Raw genomic sequence first — 12,044 nt, 5'->3', positions numbered from 1 at the left:
CACCTCCCACCACACCAGGCTGCCCAAAGCCCCATCCAGCCTGGCCTTAAACACTTCCACTGGTGGGGACGTCCACATCTTCTCTGGGCAAGCTGTTCCATGAGGCTGGGTTCAACACCCTGGAGTAGGCCAGCCACCCCATGGTCTTCCCAGTGCTCCACCCAACACGCCTCCAGCATAAAATGTGGAAAAGCAACACCACTACACAATTCCCCTTTAGTTTCGTGCTCAGAGATGTCACAGTACTTTTGCAAGATGACCTTAGGGTCATCTGATGAGGTATTACGGTCCCCTTTCACAGAAAAAGGACTTGCCTGAAGCAAGAGCCAACATGACAACTCCAAACACCCATTAGTAGACAAAAATGCTGAAAATGACAATGTTATGCAAAACTCCTTTTTCTTCAGAAATGTATTTTTTTATGGTTAACCTTCACTTCCATACACAATTTCATGATCACCTGGCATTAGCATGGCTAACCATGAAGACAAACCCAGTTAATGTCTCCTAACAATGCTCTAGCCAATTACTGTATCAAACAGATCCCATCTCTAATCCGCAGTGGACCTTTGGAGGCCTACATCTCTCCTAGGCATGAGCACGATGCTAGGACTGCCTGTGCAGAGGTGGCTCGTGCTGTGGTTCAAAACTCTCTCTGTTCCCGTTAAAGCCCTCGTGCTCCCTGGCTGTGCAGTCTCAATGGAAGTGGAGCACCCCAGCATCGTCAGTACAGACTGCCCAAAAGAGAATTTAGGAATGGAGTTGCAAGTCCACCCTTAATGAGTTAAACTCAGATATTCATCCAAATAACCAGGCCAACAGACCTTATTCCTAAATTATCACAGGGCAGCTCCAAATCCGTCACATCCAGTTTCTTTTCTGACATATAAAAGGCCAGAAATAGCTGTCTGCAGCAGCACGAGTAACCCTGTTGGGTATTAGACTCATTTCAAGGGACTCGGGAATTATCCAGCGGGGGCCACAGCTTCTGTTTGTTAAATCTCAGTAATCTCAGGAATTATAAAGTAGGGGGTATAGCTGTAATGCCTGTGGATTCTAAATGCAATGATAATTGAGTGCTTAGCTTCCTACCTGTCTAAGCACTTCCCTTGCCCCCGTCTCTTTCTCCGATGAGGATTCGAGCTAGGGTTCTTGTTAACCTTAGTGCTGTTGCTAGAAAGAATTAAGTATTGTGAACTCCTGTGAATGTATGTTTCTGTAGGTCCAAATTCTTTGGAACTCAAAGTATCTCTCCAGTCACCTGACTCCGCTGGGAGACTAATCCACCAGGATGAGAGTCTGTCTTTGTTTCACTCCTAAAAGGGGACTTTGGAAATTTCTTTTTCTTTCTTGGGATGGGAGTGAGGGAAAAATGTTTTAGCAATCCCTTTCAGCATCAATAATGACAGTAGTAGGTGAATGCACATGGAAAAGAAGCCACATATGCCATATTTTTATCACTTCTCTAATGTGAGCACTGAAAGCAGCACCTCTGGTACTGCTATCTTAACTGTGAGGGGAACAAATATTTTGTTTAGCAAAGGATTCCCAGATTTTAGAATGTTCTTCCATTCAAATTAGGAAAAAGTTTCCCCAATTTTCAAATACTTTGTAAAGAAAGGATTTTAGGACATAGTTTGGAATCAGTTAAAAACTGTGCTTTCAATAAAAATACTCTGTTTGAATTTTGGTCTTTCATTTATTATTATGTTAAATAAATGTTATACTGCAACATAAAGTATTTGATTTTTTTTTTTGTTGTTCCAAAAAAGTCTAAAAGACATTTACCAAAACATTTACCAAATTACCAGAACTTTTGAAATTTTGCTGAATTTCAGCAACTTCACGATTTTCTGAAGCACTTCTATTTATAAAAAACAAACAAAAAAAAAAAAAAAAAAAAAAAAAACACAACTGATTCCCCACACCCTTGCAGACTGTAAAGGAAAATGGTCATTCTCTCATTGCTAGTATTCCAACTGTCATCTCTCTTGCTGACCCCACCTGGTTTTCAGTAACACCTTCATAGGCTGTGCATTTTTTTGTCCATAGATCTTTGGCTGAATACCCACAGTAAGGTACATTTTGTTCTGTTCTTATGCTTATCGAGTGTCAGAGGTTTGTTTTCCTTCTTGTTGAGAACAGATCACATTAAATTACTAAGAACAGCCCAGGACCAAAAATACATCCATTTTCACTTCTGTTCTGAAAACTATAAAATGGAGTTATGCAATCACATATTTATTTTCTCAATGATTTTAAGGTCAAATATGCTCAGTTTAAATGTAAAAGGTGTTTTGTTTTGTTTTCAAGTATTAATCTATCTGTAAAGCTACTGCAGCTTGCAACCTAAAGGTCATGATATGTCTTCATCACCAATGATACTGCTAATTGAACCTTGGTCAAATTATACCAATATTTTTTACCAGAAAGTCTCTTTTTGATTTTATTTTTTTTTATTATTATTATTTTATTTTAGCTTAGGCTTTCAGGAGCACCTATATGAATCACATTAAGGAATCAGTTGAGAAGAATAAAATCTCTGCCTTTCACTTTGCTTTAAATACTATGTGTGTTTAGAAACGCCCTACTTTGCACACAGGCATCACATCTGTATGAGGGATTTGCATCAGTGTGACTAAATTGATTTTGCTGCATCATTGCACATTTGCTTTATGTAAACAAGGGCCTTACTGTTGGCTATGCTGAACTAACGAGAAGAAAAAGGCAATGAGAACTTTCTCTAAGGTTATTTGGAGATTGGGCTCTGAATGCATATACAGGGAAAGCAAGAAGGGTGGTTTTGATTATACATGTTGCTACTTTTACAGAGTTGATACTCAATGAAGCAAAGCTCATTAGAAAATTCAGAATCAGTTAATTTAAGCCAAAGCAGCATGCTACAGATTTCCTAACAGAAAGATATTACAAACATTATCTTGTAACAAACATTATCTTGTTGTTTTTTTTTACTGAATATTTTATTTGCAGTAGCAATTAGCTACTAAATGATATTTACCTCTTAAAAAGCCTCCAAGCTATTTTAGAGTTTCCCTTTCACTGTGTCCTAGGTCTCATCCAATCTACTCAGCTGGACCTGCAATGGACAAGATGCATCAGGACCAGCTGGAGTCAAACCAGCTCATCGGTTTTATTATGCAGCTTCTTTGAACAGCCCTGAATAGATGGCAAGACAATGAAATATAGGATAAGCATGTCACAAACCTGGCTAAAAGCCACACTAAAGAGGCACAAGACTGTCTAACCTGTAATAATTCCTTCCAAGCCCTCCAGCCATTTGTATCCAGACTGAAGTCAACAGTATTGCACATGGTCAAGGCACTCACCTGGCCTCATGGCTCTGAAAGCTGACTTTGCCATGGGAGACACCTACGCTCTGACTTGTGTAAGCTCCAACACAAATCCCAAGCCTCTCTACATGTTTTTTCATTCTGTTGTATTGAAAGACCTGTGGTATTAATTCTTATGATGTTATAATGAAATTAAAGGACATAGATTGCATATATAGGAACTTTAAATAAAAAATATCTAAAACTCACACATTTTACTCTCAATTAGCACAAGACATGTGGACCAAGGCAAACACAGAAAAATCAAAGAGCATTTCCTTCTCAAAGTCTTCATGCATAGTTAATATGTGGGGGAGAAGGGTGAGAGATAGGCAAAGTTAATTTTGCCTTTGCCTTTCCACATATGACTTCCAGCTATAGGTAAATTCCTTCCTGGGCATATGGTTTGACATACATCTCTTTTGGCAACAGTGCCAGCAGTTAAGCAGTGCCACTTTAGCTGCTCAACCATGGACTGCAAGAACATAGCACTGTTAAATGGCAACTAAGATATCTTGGGAGGGGTGGGGGGATTATCTGGTTATCTTCCTTTTCTTGGCAGCTGGAAAGAAAATCTTTGTAAGACAATGACTTATTAGTTATGGATCGCTGATGAAACCTTGATGCCTGTGTTTTGGCTTCCCAGACATAGTCTGCTCTGGCTTTAACATAAAGGGGTGAATCTTACTTACACTTACAATCAGAAATGGTATTTTACAAAACAAAGCAGAATTCATATGGTGAGGGAAATACACCTCTAATTATTATGAGCTGAAATGCACATCTGTGGCTGCTGGTTCTATCCAGTCTCTCTCTTATTAAATACCCCAATAGAGTGGCAGTGCCCCAACTCCTTCAGCACCACCTGATTAAAGTAGTATCAGCCACAGGATCAGAAGAAGCCTGTGATTCACATGGATCAGTGGAAGACTAGGTTTAGAAGACAAAGAAGACAAGGTGTTACATGACTTTGAGTCAGGCCATTCTGTGAAGATCTGAGGGCAATGTTTACATGCTAAACATTTTAGTTTCTGCCCCTTCTCACAGTTGTAGCGAACAATAAGACTGGAGGTTTGCATAATCCAAAATGCCGCATGCTGATGTGCCGGCAAAATTGAAGAGGTTAAGACTGATGCCAGCTTTTGTATCTGTTGACTTGTTTTATTTAAAATTCATAATATTACTAGAGGAGTCAAAACGAGGCTTCAACTCCATTGGTATGAACCCTCAGAAATATTAGCAAGGAGAGAAAAACAGCCTTATATCTTGATTCAATTATCTTTCCTATGAAACTGTGCAAGTGCTGTTACACCTCTTAGAAATGTACCTACCAAACCATCATATTCTACATATTCTGCCTCTTTTAGATTAGTGCCTTAGTGTATGTATTTTTTAATTATTTATTTTTTTTTTTCAGTTGGAGCATTGTCAGCACTGTAGAACCATATAATATTGTGACAAAACCTGCTTATTCACTCACATGCGTATTTCCATTGTAAATCAAACATGCAAGTAAAGCAAGCAGAGTTTGACCATAAATTGGAGAGCTTCATAAGCGGAAGCTATCTATTACAGTCACAGAAATCTGACCTCCAGATCTGTGGAGCTGCATATTTATGACTTTCCAATGCTTGAATAGATTTTAAAATAAACCAGTCTGTAAATACAAGGAGAAATCTAACTGCAGTGTTATGAAGTTGTGCAATGCAGCACTCCAGATTTGTTTTCTTTGCAGATATATGCAACTCTACAAAACCATGGGTAGTATGTAACTATCTAAATGCCTAATTTATTTCCTTTACTTCCTTTCAAACAAGCTGTATTGCAAAGGAGTATCTTAATCTACAGTATCTTTAATTTTAATGTTTTTTGGTTTTGATTTTGGGGGTGTTGGTTCATCTATTAGAGACATACTCTGGGATCAAAGACAACTAGATTCTTTTTTTTTTTTTTTTTTAAATAAATATCACATGCTTGCCAGGGCAACTTAGTGAGTCTACAGCTCCATTTGCATTTACACAAAAATAGCATTTTCCTGTCCCATGGGTATGTTGTGAGGGACCTCAAAGACTGAGATGTCTCACATACTGTTGTAATTGGAAGTCATATAAATAATGTTCAGCCAGCAGATATCCTAAAAGTTAAAATGAAGTTGGAACTCAGAAGTACTTTCTAATGTGCCATTATTGTCATCCAGTAAAAGATTAAAGTAAGAAAGAATATTGCAAATTTAGTTTTGCTCTCAAGTAATGACTGGGTGCATTTTACTCCATCTTGGGACAAAACTTACAGCTAATGACATGATTTTAATTTCAGATAAGGACCAAAAGAAAATTATTCCAAGTTATACATTTTTACAGAGATTATACTTTATTAAAAGATCGTAAGAAAGAATACCTAAAATTCAGATTATCAGCAAAAACACTTCGGCATAACTCCACTGAAGTAGATAGAACTAGACCAAGTTGTACTTCGTGACAGTCTGTCCTAATGTCCCTAACCATGGTTTCATAGAGTGACTGAAAATGTTAGTCCACCTTCCCAAAATACACATGGTGGTTTCATCCTGCTGGGAAGCTGAACGTCATCACAACCCCTCTCGCACTCCCCCTCCTCAAAGGAAGAGGGGCGAGAGAACACAATGGAAAAGAGGGCTCCTCTCCACGGGCTGCAGCTCCAGCACATGAGCAGGGCCGGAGCAGGTCCTACGCCTGCGGGGGCTCTCCATGGGCCACAGCCTCCTCCAGGCCACATCCACCTGCTCCAACCGGGGGCTCCTCCACCCATGGGCGGGCTGCAGCGTGGAGATCTGCTCCATGTGGGACCCATGGGCTGCAGGGGGACAGCCTGCTCCACCAGGGGCCTCTCCACAGGCCACAGCGGAACTGCTGCTGCCTGCCTGGAGCACCTCCTGCCTTCCTGCTGCACTGGCCTTGGGGGCTGCACAGCTGCTTCTCTCTACATTTTCTCACTCCTCTCTCCCAGCTGCTGTTGCACAGCAGATTTTCCCTTTCTTAAATCTGCTCTCAGAGAGGTGCAACCAGCGTTGCTCATAGCTTGGCTCTGCCAGCAGTGGGTCTTTTTTGGAGCCAGTGGGAGCTGGCTCTGATCTGCCAGCTGCTGGGCTCAGCTCACAGAGGCCACCCCTGTAGCTCCCTGCTATCAAACCCTTGCCATGTAAGCCCAATACAATATATTATTTTATTTCTTAGCTTCTACTTGACTAATCACAGGAGTGTGCCAAAGTAAGAAGGATTGATGTGAAAATGGACCTGAATAGAATCTGTATTGAGCTGGAAGCATGGCAACTCTTTCTCCCTTGAGAAAATTAAACAACCAAGACAGGAGTGTTTTAAAAATATATGTATATTAACTTAAAAAAAAATCTGCTAAAAGGAGATAGCTGCGATAAAACTACATAAAACTATACTTGTCCACTGAATTGTAGAAGTCAAGATATAGAAGCTGCTTTAAATAATTGATGGTTATCCAACAGGCCAGAGCAAAATTTTCCCTTCAGTAATTTTCTACAGGTTTGCCCAGATGTGAATGCTCAGTATCTCAAGTTAGAAGCCCCACTCTTGCCCCAGAATATGATGCCACAGTCCAAAGACTATCGTAATTCTGAGTGCATTTGTTAATGTTTTTCTTTTGTTTTCCTACCTCATTTTCTCTAAGTACATTCTTCTATATAAAAAAAAAGCTATTCGCATTGTCACAGTATCTGCATCTCCAGTATCTGCAGACATTAGCAGTATTTACCCTTCAGTATTTTTTCCTGAATGTATTTAATGTTAATTTGCTCTTCCATTCCTTTACTCACTTTTTGCCACATTTCACTGCATTCTTTCCAATTTCCCTGCATTTCTATTGTAGCCTTTATGCTTTCCCTCTAACACTGTGCCACCTCTATGCTCACTGCAATATAGCAATCATGTCCCAACAGCATTACAGCAAGATCATGTCAGATCAGAGTTATGCAGTAGTCATATCAGATACACCACACTGTTCTTATACGATTATCTTTGATGTGCTGTAGCCAAGGCACAGGGTTATATTAAGAAAAATGCCTAAGGACTTTCAGAGGAAATATAGGAAGCCAAAGAAAAGCAGTGTTTCAAATAAAAGAAAAGAGCCTCTTTCACTTCAACAAGGTAGAGGGAAAAAGAAACTTCGTTAGTGATATTGCAAGCCACTAACAATTGAGTGATTCAGACTTACAAGCAACCAACAATTACCTCTCATATATCAGTCTTCATAAAAGCAGTATTTCAGTCATTTCCTGCACAGGCTGAAATCCTGTGGGTATCACAACCCTGATGTAGCCTAGAAATGCAGGGTGAGGAAAATGAAGAAGGTGGGAAGCTATATTTTGAGTACCAATAGAGCTGGTATTTTGGAACCTAAGAATACTGAGAGATTTTGGGCTCTCTGCCAAGGATGTTGCTGTATGTTGGGTTACAAGTCCTTCCTCTAGGGTTGCATGGATTTAGCTAAATGGGGAGAAGAAGAAAAGAAAGTAATAGCCCAGGTAGAATCATCCTAATCTGCTTGGCCAGACTAGGAGCCTGGAGAGCAAGAAGGCTGAACATGTTCCAGGCAGATTTCTCTGAAATGGGGAAAAAATAGTTTATGACTTACGGAAATAGACTGTTTTGCTCAGAATCTTGCATTTAACACAAAATGGAAGAGAAGGTAGAAAAGGAGAGAAAATTAAAATCTTATTTAACCACCTCTAACTTATTTTCTAATGGACTTATAATGTTTAGGTTCAAAAGAGATACCTCCCAACCAGTCTGTAATAGCCTGACCATGGAAATAAATGCACTTTTCCTGGAGCAGTTCACTCCAGCACATCCTTACACAGCTGATTTCTTTGTTTTGTTTGTTTGATATTTTTATGTGAATTATTGTGGAATAAAACAAAGACACACCGAAATCTGCGCAAAAGACTATATAGCAAGAGGGATGCGTAAATCATGTTGACTGGAGAATATGAAGTAACTGGAGAATAATATCTATTTCCATAAGTTTCTTATTTGCAATCGCATGGAGAAATCTTTCAAACAGAGAAAGTACTGTCTTTTAGATTTTGCTTCAGAGCTTGTCATTACAGAACAGTTCCTCTAATATCAAGTAAAAACAAGCCAAAAGATGGCTTACTTCATGGGATCCATTCAAGTATTTTGCTTAACAAAATGACAGTAGGCTGCCATTCCCTTACAGGAAAATATTACCTAAGCCAAGGAAAAAGAGTGTTGGTAGACATAGGAGATAATACACCCTCTATTGTTCTGATACCCATGAAGCATCCTATAGAAATTAAGTGCATTTGTATAAAGTCATCTCAGTTTCTTTTTCCACTCTACTGCACTAGTGCTAACTGGCACGTTAAGGCAGGATTTGATTATGTGGCTTATGAGGTGAATTGGTTTGTATCCAGACATAAAATGAGTTGTCTTGAAGAATGATATAGGGGGATTTAACTTTGCTGAGTCAAATTTCAGTAAAATAAGTAGACCCAGAGGGTCAAGTGTATTAAAGCAACTGTGGCACTGTACAAAACTGTATTGCTAAACATGTTTTGGGGTAGTGTTTGAGGTTTAAAATGCATAAATCTTAGTTTGCTTACTCCCATGGCAACATAAACTACAGCAAATTTTTAAACCCTTTAACAAAGATAGGAAAAAAGGAAAAAAAAAAAAAAAAGCTGAAGAATAAAAACATTTGGAATGCAAAAACGTTTGGGTTTCATTAAAAAAATCCTGTCCTCATTAACTTTTGAGAATCTGTATGTAGAAAATATTATTTTTTAACGGGCTTAAAGAGACACTAAGAAAATGTATTATTGTTGCTATTTTGGAAAAGAGAGTTATTAAGTTCACTGAGATGTGCTGGAACTTCTATTGGATCTGTTGTCAAAGTCTAGTCCTTCCCTTGACAGACAGACCTACAAACAAGAAGGCACAAGAGCTGAAAGAGAAGGGAACATAGCTTCTTGTTCTGGTGTTGGCTCTGAATAGCAAGTTCAGGTTGCTCGAAAGCCTCAAGCACAGCATATGCTGTGCTGTCTGTTGGTCACATGGAAGCACGGAAATGGTAGTTGTGCCCAGCTGACTCTAACAGTTTTTTTGGAGGCAGTCTATTGAGAGTGTCACAGCAGTTCTCCAAATGTCATAGTTTTAACATCTCAGAAAGACTGTTCTTAAGCAGACAACAAAAGGAAACATCTGTGAAAAAGGAGGGAGCAAGGGAGGGAAAGAAAAGCTAAAATAAGGGGACTGTGACAGCTAGATCCTAGTCTCATTCCAGGCATTGTTCAAGATTTAGCCAACACAGGTGGAGGTATGAGGCCGCCTGGATTCCTCCTACTAGCCTAAGTCAGGTCTGTCCAACTTTCATGTCGGTAACAAATGCCCAGTGTGAAGGAGCCGTGGTGGACTGACTGCAGAGGACGGGGAAATGTTATGTTAGAAGCTGAGCTGTATACTGGTCACCTTGAACTACACCAAACATAGACCTTGGCACAGCAGGATCTCATTTTTCTTGTTTGCAAGTACATTTCTTGTCTTCTCTATGGAACAGAAATCTGTACAGTGGTCATTAAAGATATTGGATTTTTTTTTTTTTTTTTTTGTAAGAGTAAACGTATCAACCATGTTGTCCTATCTGAACAATATGAAACTGTATAATTCAGGACTTGTTATTTGACACTCATTCTCATGGGAACTAGTGCAAAAACAATTCTGACAAGTCTGACATGTCTGACAGGCTGTAGGGGAAAATATGCTACGCTTAAAAATTCTGATGACTACTTTGAGAAAGCCTAGATCTCTCAACATTGGTGCTAGGACTTAAAAACTGACAAATGATAACATTTGTGTCAGGAATGTGCAGTTCTTATCCTCATGAAGTAAGTGTATAGAAGGTCATGGTGCATATTTAATATAGATGATTTTAACAACGGAGTTTCATAAAATCCCATTTGCTACGGATAGGTGTCTGCTACCATGGGCTGTAAGATTTCTAGGCACTCAGACACTAAGCTAGGGGGCTGCTCTTCCTTGGGTGTCAGCAGCCCCACTGGTGGTATCAAGGATGTGGAAGAAGGAGTTGTTCAAATGCACCATGAAGAAAATCTAAGATATACTGGATCCCAGAGCTGTGCTGGAGGAACAAGGCTTGGAGAAGGGATCTGGGAGTTCAGATGGTCCAGCCAGTAGACTGGGAGCAAGGGATTTCATACTGGGAGACAGCAAAGAGAGAATTGGTTTGGGAGATCAGGAACAGGGATCTAGTGTGACTGGCAATGTGAGGAGACTGGGTTTGGGATGAAGTGGGGAAGGCAAAGAACAAGGATGGTGAGAGGCTGAGGGAGACACAGCAGATTAGCTTGCAACTGGAGTATTCATCTACCTGATTACTTGTCAGCCCAGCAGAGAAGCAAATCCTCAGTTCATGTTTCTCACCAGTGCTCATCAGCAATCCTCTTCTGGGAGTGCTTTACTCAGAGGATGACAGCCCGTGACTGGTAGTGGCACTCCATTAGCTCAAGTAGCAGAAATCTGCGCTAATTCTGCAGTTCTCATTCTGCTGAGAAAAATGAGGAATCATGATGGAATTTGTCTCTTTCCAGCTCATTTTCATTTTTCTATCTTTTTTCTGTTTAATAAAATAAACAATTTGTTGAAGAACATTACCAAGATTGCTAAGTCAAGCAATTGAAATAAGGAAATAGCAGAATCAAATAAATTGTTTATTCTGTTTAATTAATTTTTCCTAATGTGATATTAGGAGCTTATCCCCCCTTCTTATCCCTGTGTGGCCTGATAAATAATTAGCCCAAACTCATTTACAGCAGCGAATATGCTAATACTACATAAATATTTCTTCCAGCATGTCTTTTTTAATACGTCTTCACTACACAGAGCAGCTTTCATTCTCTCCCTGAGTTCGTACAGGGAAAAGACAAGAGCACATCTATGCAATCCTCCTGATTTATCTGTTTTGCACAGTGTGACTGCTGCCCTCGCACTGAATCTCAGTTGTTTCTGGGCTTTGTGCTCTGGTCACAGGCTGTCTTTTCCAGGCTGTGCGGTATCTAGAACATTTTGAAAGTGACTTATGGACCAATAAGGCCGAGGTAATTTCCCCAAATATCTACAAAATAGAAAGGACCCTTTGCTCACTCCAGGGAGTAGCCTAACACTGCCTGAGAGGAAAATGAAAAACTAATCATATTTTTCAGAGGAAAATAGGGGCCCATATTTGTGTCTTGGCTCACATTCCCTCTCTTCGAAATAAGCCTTAATGTTCCAGCTTTTGTGAGCTATGGCTGAACCTTCCAGATTAGCCTAGAGAGACGGGTCTCATATCAACAATCATTGTTTTCACAGAGATGAAATTAACCCAACATTAATCCAAGAAAACAACTGGAAGCGTGGAAGGGCTTGAGCTGTTCCCAGCGCCTGCAGCTGCTCCACCCAATCGATACCCTGAGCGAGAGCGGGGCTGCAGCAGGAATCCAAAAGAGAAATCATTTATTAGCTGATAATAACAAAGAGCCCAAGCTACCTCATTGTGCCGTGCTGTGGGAGCTGTCAGCACAGGGCTGTGTTCCCAGGGCGCGGGGGCTGCCAGGGCCAGGCCGCAAGCACGCCGCGTAGTGAATTTTGTGCCCTCTTAGCCCTGCCT

Source organism: Aythya marila (genome assembly GCF_965140915.1).
Source record: "Aythya marila genome assembly, chromosome: 1".
Taxonomy (NCBI): domain Eukaryota; kingdom Metazoa; phylum Chordata; class Aves; order Anseriformes; family Anatidae; genus Aythya; species Aythya marila.
Note: the sequence above shows the minus strand (reverse complement) of the source record.